At 32.0% G+C, this 10445-nt stretch overlaps 1 pseudogene; it reads left to right on the forward strand.

Moving 5' to 3' along the window:
• Window positions 1-8993: 8993 nt before the first annotated feature.
• Window positions 8994-9108, forward strand: LOC112481487 (annotated as a pseudogene).
• The last annotated feature ends 1337 nt before the right edge of the window (window positions 9109-10445 follow it).

Below are 10445 nucleotides of genomic sequence, written 5' to 3' on the forward strand. Positions count from 1 at the left end.
CTCATATGTTCACCGATTCTCTACTGAAAGCATCTCTTTGTAGAATATTGAATGAATTCAGAACCATAGGAACAAATAATTCTTGGAAATAAGAATTTTTGATGGGAGGAGTGTGGGGGGGGCAGGAAGGGTCAGGGAATTTATACAAAACAAATAAATATGGATAATGTGTGCCAATATATAATATATAGCACAGTTTGATCCCTGGTCATTCAGAAGCTATCAAATATTGAAGTAACATTTTTTTTTTTTATTACTCCCTTTGCATCTTTTTCTTATTCTGTATTTCACATCCTCATCCTGGAATAAAAGAAAGAAGGAAGAAAGAGAAGGGAAGGAGGGAGAGAGAAAGGAAGAAGCTGTAGAATTAATGTCATATGCTAGAATTTATATTTTGAATTATTTAATAGAATTATTTTAATTCTATTAAAAATTATTTCAAATCATCATTCCTGTCTTCAATCATTCTACTCATTAGTCCTCATGTCATTCTTAGTTGGTGACTATACTTACTATCTAACAAAGAAACTGAAGGTCATCAGGCAAGACTTTCTCAACTTTTGTGTCATTCTTACATAGCCAAAGTAATTTTCATCCCCTTATCTGTCACTTCCCCTCTCCTCATCGCGGGAAGTGCTTAAAGATGATTCTCTCTTCCTTGTGCTACTGCTCCTTGTCAGTTTGTTTATTGGGAGATTTTTCCAGGCTCATTCTTTGTCCTTTTAACACAATCCTCCAATCTCCCCTTTAAAAAAACTTCCTTACTTTCTGGAACTACAAGATGCTCAAGACTCATATTTTATTTTTCTTGTCCAAATCCAATAATCAGTCATTTCTTCAAGGATCTCTGGTTCCTTTTATCGAATAACTGGCATTTAGAAACTAAGATATGGGATCTATGTAAGTTCATACAACAAATGAATTTTATCTTATTTTAAAATAAATATTTATGTTTAAGTTACAAATATTTATTGTGAAATAAGAAAATAGATAACATTATTGAAAATAGTAAAAATCATGCTACATGTCATAATCCTGTGTTAGTCACTATTATTTTTTTCATGGACTTTCCTCTTCCTATACATATTTTTTTGTAATTGGCTATGATTATGATTTGAGATATGCCTTTAATTTCTGCTTAAATAGGTCTTTTTTATTAAATTTATTGGGGGTGACATTGGCTAATAAAATTATATAGGTTTCGAGTGTACAATTCAATAATACATCCTCTGTATATTGCATTGTATGTTCACCACCCAAAGTCAAATCTCCTTCTATCACCATATATTTTACCTTCTTTACCTTTAGCTACCTTCCTTCCTCCTCACTTTCCTTCTGGTAACCACTAAACTGCTGTCTATGTCTATGTGTTTTTGTTTGTTTATCTTGTTCATTTGTTGTTTTCAGTTTTATATCCCACATGTGAGTGATATCATATGATTCTCAACTTTTTCTGTCTGACTTATTTTGCTTAGCATGATTATCTCAAGATTCATCTATGTTGTTGCAAATAGCAATATTTCATCTTTTCTTAATTTTTTTATTAAACATTTTTTGAGGTCGTACTTATATAATAATTCATTCTATTTCTGAACTTTTGTATGAGATGTGCTGAAATCAATTCATGTACATACAATGACCAAAATAAAATAATAATTACGTAAGAATGTATTCTTTATGTAGGTGAAATTTTGTATTGTCATAGATTTTTATCTGAGTAAAGATATTTGAAGTAAAAATATTCAATATGTGAATATTTTTTGGAGTTCAGTATGATTAGAAAGTTCTGTTCATAGCCAAGAGAAGAAAAATAGAGAATTTGACCGTTTTCTCTAGCTTTATACATCTATTTGTGCTTTGCAATTATTTATATTTTATAATCAACTTTCATTGATTTTTTTAAAAAGTTCACATATTTTCCCTTTCAATAATGAAGGAATACAAAATGACCCAAGTTGTAAATAAGATTAGTGTGTCTACCTATGCAGCCCCAATTTAATATAGATATTGATTTAGAGTAATTTTTAGATGTTTAAAACCTGGTACCTACAGCATTTCGTGATCTCTTTTGAACTTTGAACAACTGTCCCTGGAGCTCATCAAACTTGTGACAGTTTACTGTTTGAGGTTACCCTTTCGTCCATCCCATCCCCAACCTGAAACTATTTGAGCATGTGCTTGGACCACAGTCAGCACTCATGTTGTCAAACTATGACAGACTTGAGAGAGCACACCGAAGTGAATAATCTAATTTCTTCAAATTCCTGATTGTAATAGGTTATAACTAAGAAAAACCAACATGCTTTAGTAATCAGTGAATATTTTCAAGTTTACCTAGCCTTCGAAATATATCCAATTTCCTTGCTCTATCACAGCCCAACCCAGCCACCATCCCTACATACAAGCAGCTAACAACTCAAGAAACCATTCTGATTCTTTTCCATCTGTACTGAATGAAAAGTAAATCTTCACAGTTTTCCAAAATGTGTAAATACTGTTCATTTGGATTATTTACTACTCTTATATTTCTGTATCCTTGTAATATGCAAAATAAGAATGAAAAATAGTAGTAACTATCATAAAATATTGAAGTGGTATTAATGAAATAATTAATGTAAGTAAAATGCTTAGGTTAGTGTTTGGTATAAGTAGGTGCTAAATAAATGTTGGCTATTATTATTAGCTGGATTCTGACTGAATTTTCAATTCTTGTCTTTTGCTCTAGGTCAATGTCCCTGCATTCCTGTTTGAAACCATAGGTTAATCTAGCAGTAGCGTGCTATTTACTAGGGCACATGAAGATTAGGAAAACATTCAAGACAAATCACTCCAAAATCTAAACACAGCAATTTATGCTGGATTACTCTTGATAGACACCATAAGCAGTGTCAAACTCAGTCTTATCTTTGTTCACTATCTTGGCGTTAGGGAAACATCTGGCTCTTGAGTAGAATAGTTTTCCTCTGGGACACTGACATGTCCAGCATAGTAGAATTCATTTAGCTACAAATAAACTAAATATTATTTAAAGAAATATACTGAGAGTTTTGTGATCATTAAAATTAAAAGGAGTTAAATATGGAAGCAAACCCACAAATATTAAAAATAAAAAGAATATTATTTTTACATGGCAGTACTTTACATTTCTATTTCACAATTCAGAGCAGAATGTTTTAACAGAAGGAAAGGGTGCCCTCTAGTGTTTTAAAGATGAACAATGAGATAATTCACATGTCAACTATGTTTCTAAGCTTCTCAACTTAAAATTATTTCATATAGAGTGAAGATAAATAAAATAGTGCAAGCAGGCTATTAATATAAGGTATTAGGAAAGTATTTGGTGTTTCTGATTCATTTTTTAAACGTCAAGCATAGAAAAGGGTTGATGAAAGTTTAGACCCAGTTATGCTGATCTCCTCCTTGTTATCTAAGAAAACACAGCTCCTCTATTTGTAAGGTTTGCCTCAAGCATATTTATAAATAATATTATTCATGCCAATGTAAAAAAAAATTACATGGATACAAATATTTTCATCACAAAAAATACATATCCCTCCAATTGATTACTTTTACATTCCAGAGTGGTAACTTTAGCTTTATTGGATCAAAATAATGTAAATTACTTATTCCAAAACCTATTTTTAAATGTTTCACCAAATATAGTCATTTCTATGTCTCACTTTATTAGAATGAAGATAAAGATACTATATTGTCAACGTTCCTCCAAATTTAAATATATTTCTTCATTGTCTAATCAAGAGGAATTTACGGAGAAAAAATGCTGTGAAGTGATCTCCCCGATACCTTCTCAGCACTGGGACTGGGGTGCCTGTCTACATTACATGCAGTTTACCCTCTAGGTGGTTCTTTAGTTTTATGTAGTCTTCTGTTAGGGCTGAATTGTGTTCCCTCAAAATTCATGTGTTGAAATCCTAATCTCTGATACCTCAGAATGTCACTGTCTTTGGAGATAAGGAATTTAAAGAAATAATTAAGGTTAAATGACATTGTTGGGTGGCCCTAATCCAATATGACTGGTATCTTTATGAGAAGAGGAGATCAGGACAGGACATGCACAGGGGAGAGGCCGTATGAGAACATAGGGAGAAGATGGACGAGTACAAGATAAGGAAAGAGTCCTCAGAAGAAACAGGCCCTTGATCTCAGACTTCCAGCCTCCAGAATGAAGAGATAATGCATTTCTGTTATGTAAGCCACCTGATCTGTGGTCCTTTGTTCTGGCAGCCCTAGCAAACTAATACACTTCCCAGAGGGGTTTTCCTTTTTTCCTCCACAGTGTAGCAATTTGAAATTCATATTTTCAGAAAACAGTACTTTCAAATCAGTTTTGAGCTCCAGTAAAGGAAACTGAACATAAAATGGTGATAAATAGTATGAACTTGAAGCTAACAGATACTAGATAAATATTAGCAATTCTTTTTATTAGCTAGGTCTATTACTATGTTTTCTCCACCATGAGGGTCTTCACTATATCCCCCTTTTCCCTTGTTTCACATAGACCAGCACATTGCCCCCTCCTTCTCAGCAAAACAGCAGGTAGGTCCACCTGACAATAATGGACAAAGAGACCAGGAAGTCCTCACCTTTAGCTCTAGCAATCCACAGCTACACACAATTCTCACAATAGATCTCAGTGTGCAATACTATAACTCATATCTCACGTGAACTTACATATATCATGGTACTGGGAAAACCAGGAAAAACTAAACCAAACCAGTCAAGAATATGTCCTCATATCAGTCATTCAACATTAAAAAATAACATTGTGATGTACAACTGAAATGAATATATTATCGTATGCCAACTATAAATAAAAAAAATACATTAAATTGTATAATGAAAATATGAGCGACTAATTGTCTATTATACATCAATAAAGCTGGGAAAAATAACATTGTGATTAAGTTGATAATAAAAGAAACTTTCACTCAATTTTGATTATAAAACAGGGATGTCTCAAATAAATCGAGATATCTAATCAACTTTCCCAGGGTAATATTTTAAAACATAATTCCATTAGAATGTATAGAAAGTAAAATAAGACATAATTGTTATGCATTCATTCATCTGTCCTTTGGCATCTTTTCAAAAAAGAATTATTGAGCACCTATTCTCCACTTCATATTAGAATACAAAGATGGTTAAGGCATTATCATTTGATTAGTTTTTGAGAAAAGCAAAAGAATTAGCACTGGTCAGCTAATTCTTTCAAGTAAAATGTGTTTTTCTCTCTCTCTTTGTCTATTTTCTAGAGTTACTGTGACTGAAATACCAGTTAACACGTAAAATACTTAAAAAAGTATGTGACACAGATAAAGTGTTTATAAAGGGGGATGGTAACATAACCTTTATAAACTCCAGTTTCTGCAACCATAAATGAGACAAAAGTATTATCTACCTCATAGAGTCACTTGTCAGGCTTGAATGAGATAATGCATGTAAGGTAAGGATATATATGTATATATTAGGATATATGTAATATATATTACATTTAATGTATACTATATATTACATTTAATAGTAAACCAAGTAAATGCATATTATATGAGCACAGATCATTTGTACATTATATTAATATTAAAATTATTCCTTTTATTTTCTACGTAAGTGATAAACTCTAAAACCTCTAAGATATCTTGAATATAAACATCACTGATTTATCAAGCTTTCTTATTTTCCTATAAGATGAGATCAGTATCTAATACTTCAGAAAGAAGGGAAACTTTGAAAAAGTGTCTGGCTAGTAGAAAAATGCTGTTTTGACAGAATAGTTTTTTTCTCTTTTTTGGGGGAGGGAGATCATCAGTTTAAATTCTGAATTAACAGGCATATTATCCCTTTATGAGTAAAATTATTACATTAAAACAAATGCACAAAATATTTTACTCAATAGCATTCCGTAGTAAGACAAGTATATTTCTGAGAGACATAGATTATAATTCCTATTAAATTATACTTGAACACAAAATTCTCAATAAACTTTTTAAATAATAGTTGATAAATTTATGCTAGGTCACTGGGAGACAAATACTTCTAAAGGACATTACATTGGTTGTCACTATTAGAGATTTTTTTCTATTCGTGTATATGTGTGGAGATTGTGTTAAAAATGTCAGAAAAAATTAGAAATCAATACACAGACTGCTAATCATGAAATTGCTTTTGCAATTTAAAAGTCTCTCCAGATGAGATAAAAGCCTCATAAAATTAGGATAGATTCATTTCACATTAGTGTATATAAATCATGGAATACACTGGTTATTTCAAAATTAGGCATCTTCTGGCCAGCGCTATACCCTCGGTGTTGGTAAATCAGCATAAATACCATTTTTATTTGACACATCCAGTGGTTATAAAACTGTGAATATTTTTATTCATTCAGCTTTTTGTTCTTTATGCAAACATTTAAGTTTAACATCTACTTCATCTTTCATCAATATAGAATTGGTAATGAGACATCCAAGGAATTACAGCTTTTATTCTTCTAATTGTTATCATACTTTTCCTCATTTATTATTTGTTTGTAGCTTAAAAGCATCGCTTTTTATGAATGGAAAAGATATACTTTTCTCTCGTAACTTTTTATATCCTTAATTGGGGAAGATAGTTTTAGAAGGATAAAAAAAATGGCATGGCAGTTAGAGCTTCTGGCATGCAAATACAGTTGTTAGTCTTATAGCCCCTTTTTATTTAACATCTGCAAGTCTTCTGAAACTGGTTTTATCTTCCAGTTCCCATTAAAACACAAGCAAACAAAAAATAGCACTCATCACTGCTTTTCTTGAATCTATCAATCCCATTTCTAGAAAAAGATGACCCTAGCAAATGATAACTTTGGCTCCTCAGAGTTTTATTAGTCTAATAAAAAATATAAATCTGCTTAATAACTCAGGCCATATGTTGAAACTTTAAAAAAATCATTTTTTCAATAAATCCAATGATAACATTTTCAAAGTACCCAATAATAGTTAACAGATTATACCTTATTTTTTTGTCATACCATTATAGAATTTACCAGTCTATGAAAAAATACATACATATACTATCATTATACCAAGTTAAGAAGAAGTAAGAATTAGGTTTGCAAATTCTATTTAAAATGGCTTTTTAATCCATTACAGTACAGTATAAAAGAAGCCTATACAGTACTTTAGATCAGGAGGTGGGAAATGATGGCCCATGAACCAAACCTGGGCCTTATCATTGAAACCTGGACTAAGCATTATTGAAACACTGCCAAGTTCTTTCATTTCCAGATTATCTATGACTGTTTTCATGCTGCAACTATAGAGATGAAGAGTCACAACAGACACTATGTGGCTTGCACAGTCTAAAGTATTTACCTGCTGGCCCTTCAAAGAAAAAAAAAAATTGCTGAGCTATGTTTTAGAGTTCCAAAGTTTGAGACCCGATAGAAAGCTTGGATACTGTTTCTGGGACACATATTCACAAAGAATGTTTATCTGAGGAGAATCTGGATGCTATTTGAAATTACATGAAGGAGAATTTTTGTCTCATAGTCTTCACCTTGGAGCTAGATAGCTAGAAAATCTTATCAAGAAAATAAGATGTCAAATGACTAAGAAAAGCTCTATACGATATGAAAGTCAAATCAATAGAAATTTATCTAAAAAATACTTTATTAGATAAAGATACACTGTATGGTAGGAGGGACCCAGACTCATCATGTCCAGCCTAGCAAAGTGTCTACAATTAGACGATGAGCCAAAGGGGCTTTCCTTTCGACTGAAGAGACAGCGATATAGCACAAATATCATACCGAATAGGTTTGAAGAGAGAGGATTGGTTCAGAGGCAAAATCTACCAGTTACAGTGTGAACTTGGGTTAGTTATGGAACTTCTCCAAACTTTAATTTGCTTACCTAACTGAAGAAAAATATTATCTACCTCATAAGGTAGTTTTGAGTATTAAATAAGCAAATGCATACAAAGTGTTTAGCACGGCCTCTAAAACAGAGTATAAACTCAGTAGTGACTATCACTATTACACTGGGGGCTAATTATGTGGCCTCTGAAAGGGGAATAGGAATGTAAGTATTCACAATCATTAGTTATGTTTGCTTCAAACACAGTAAGCATTGAATGTTTTTCATAAGCCAGGTACCTTGCAAAGTGCTACAAAGATATTTATCAAAATACACACTTTCTTAAGATACTCTTTTATGGTTATCTATTTCTCTCTAATCCTGTGTTTCAATTTGGAGAGACATATGTTAGGCAAGGGCTAATCCGGATTAGTTTTGTCTGAGAAGTTTAACAATATTAAATAAAATTTTCTCTAATACAGATTTTTCATCCCTAGATCCCATGTAGAGATTTAAAAATATACATATTCTCAATGATTCATCACATAAAATTAGTCCATTTGCTAACAGTAGAGGAAAGCATAATCTTGCACATATTTCAGTTTTGTTCCCTTGCCTGTGGCAAGTGACACTTTTCCAGAGCAGAAGTTCTTGCATGAAATTGTCAGGCATATGAATCTGGTCAAATCTTTATTCTTTCATCTGATCTAATTATAAATATTTGTTTAAAATGTCCAAATTTGGAAGAGCAGAAGCAGATATTTTTGAGTGGTTTAAATGGTAATTTAGACAAACTTTAAAAAAAATAATGGAGCTAAAATATTTCTCTCTTTAGGTGGGAAAAAACAGTTTTTTTTCCCCCCTTTTTATGATAAACAGTAACATTATGAATATACAAGAGTATCATTTAAAGTGTTGACTGGGAACCACACTGTGGATAAAGTGGACTTCATGTAGTAATTTCATTTTAGAGTTTTATTTTAACATGCCAGCTACATTGAAATTCAAATATTGTAAGCCAGTGTTTAAATCAGAGTATAAACTGCCAGTAATATTTAAAATGTCAAGGTACTAAGAAGTAAAATTTTTTTCTTAACATAGGTATGAAAATGTATATCTGGGAAATTTTTTAAACACTAATTAATCGTCTATGGCCATGCCACCCTGAACACGCCCGATCTCGTCTGATCTCGGAAGCTAAGCAGTGTTGGGCCTGATTAGTACTAGTACTTAGTACTAGGAAGACTAGGTGCTGTAAGCATTAAACAAACAAACAAACAAACAAACAAATAAAACCGCTAAGTAATCACAATGGTACTATATTTATACCTGACTATTTATACCTGAATATTGTTATAAAATTATTTTGAAAGTTGGGAAATGGTAATTATTTATTATTTTGCTAGTCGGTATTTGTGAAATAAATATATTCTGTAGAAAAAGTAAATTCATTAAATTATTAAAAACTATTTTATACCTGGGAAAAGCTTAGTAAATATATCCATGAAGCTATCACACAAAAAGACATAGTTCTTTGAGTGAATGATGCTAAAATTCAAGTCGACATCTTTTCCGCGAATGATTACTGATGACTCTGCCTGTTAGTAACTATAGCCAGTATCCCATATCTCTCCTATAAGACGAAACTTTATTTAACTCATTCCTTCTTATATACGCCTATGCATTGTTTAAGAGGTTCTTTTTCCCTAAAATATTTTAACTTCATTTCCAAATAGCGTTAAGCACAAGAGATGCATGAATGCCCTTCCTAAACTTACCTTTATACCATCAATATTGTAGTTTTCCCCATCTTTCCCTCACATATTTTTCTTAAACTCCAAACAGACTAAATTAATTCTGCTTTCTCAAATAGCCTCTGCTCTGTAGAATCTTCACGTATTTAGAATTGTCTCCACAACAGAACTCATCCTCACCTGTTTTGTCTGCTACTGACATTTTAAGACTCTGAGTTTCTCTCTTTCGAGAAGTTTCACCACTATCACTTTTTTCTCCATCTGCTCCATAAAAAAGACAAGTTAAGGGCTTCACACATTAGTGAGTATGTATAAATGTTCTCCCTCTGCTCGATTGCCACCCCATACTCCGCTTTCTGTGGCTTTAGTATTCTTTAGAGAACTATGTAATTGTATACCTCTCCATCCTCATCACCAAACTTTTAACTCTCAGAAGGTAGATCGTCTAATTTGCTTGAGCTTCAGTTTAGCACAAAACTTATAGAGGAAAAAATGCTACATTAATAAACAGTAATAAAGATAATAGAGAAAACCTATCTTTAACAACTTTGTTGAAGTAATTTCTATGCAATAAAATTACCCTTTTAAAGTATACAGTTTTGACAAATATGTGTAGTCATATCACCATCACAATCAAGATTTTGAGTATTTCTATCATCTCAAATGGTTCCTTTGTGGTCAATCCCTGCACCCTCTCTTGACTTCAGACAAATAATAATTTGTTTTGTCACTGTGTTTTAGCCTTTTCTAGAACTTCATATACAATATATAGCCTTTCATGCTTGGCTTCTTTTACTTAGTATAATGTTTTTGAGATTCTTTTTTTTTTTTTTTTTGTAGTTTG

This window comes from Pteropus alecto, unplaced genomic scaffold (assembly GCF_000325575.1).
Source record: "Pteropus alecto unplaced genomic scaffold, ASM32557v1 scaffold72, whole genome shotgun sequence".
NCBI classification, from domain to species: domain Eukaryota; kingdom Metazoa; phylum Chordata; class Mammalia; order Chiroptera; family Pteropodidae; genus Pteropus; species Pteropus alecto.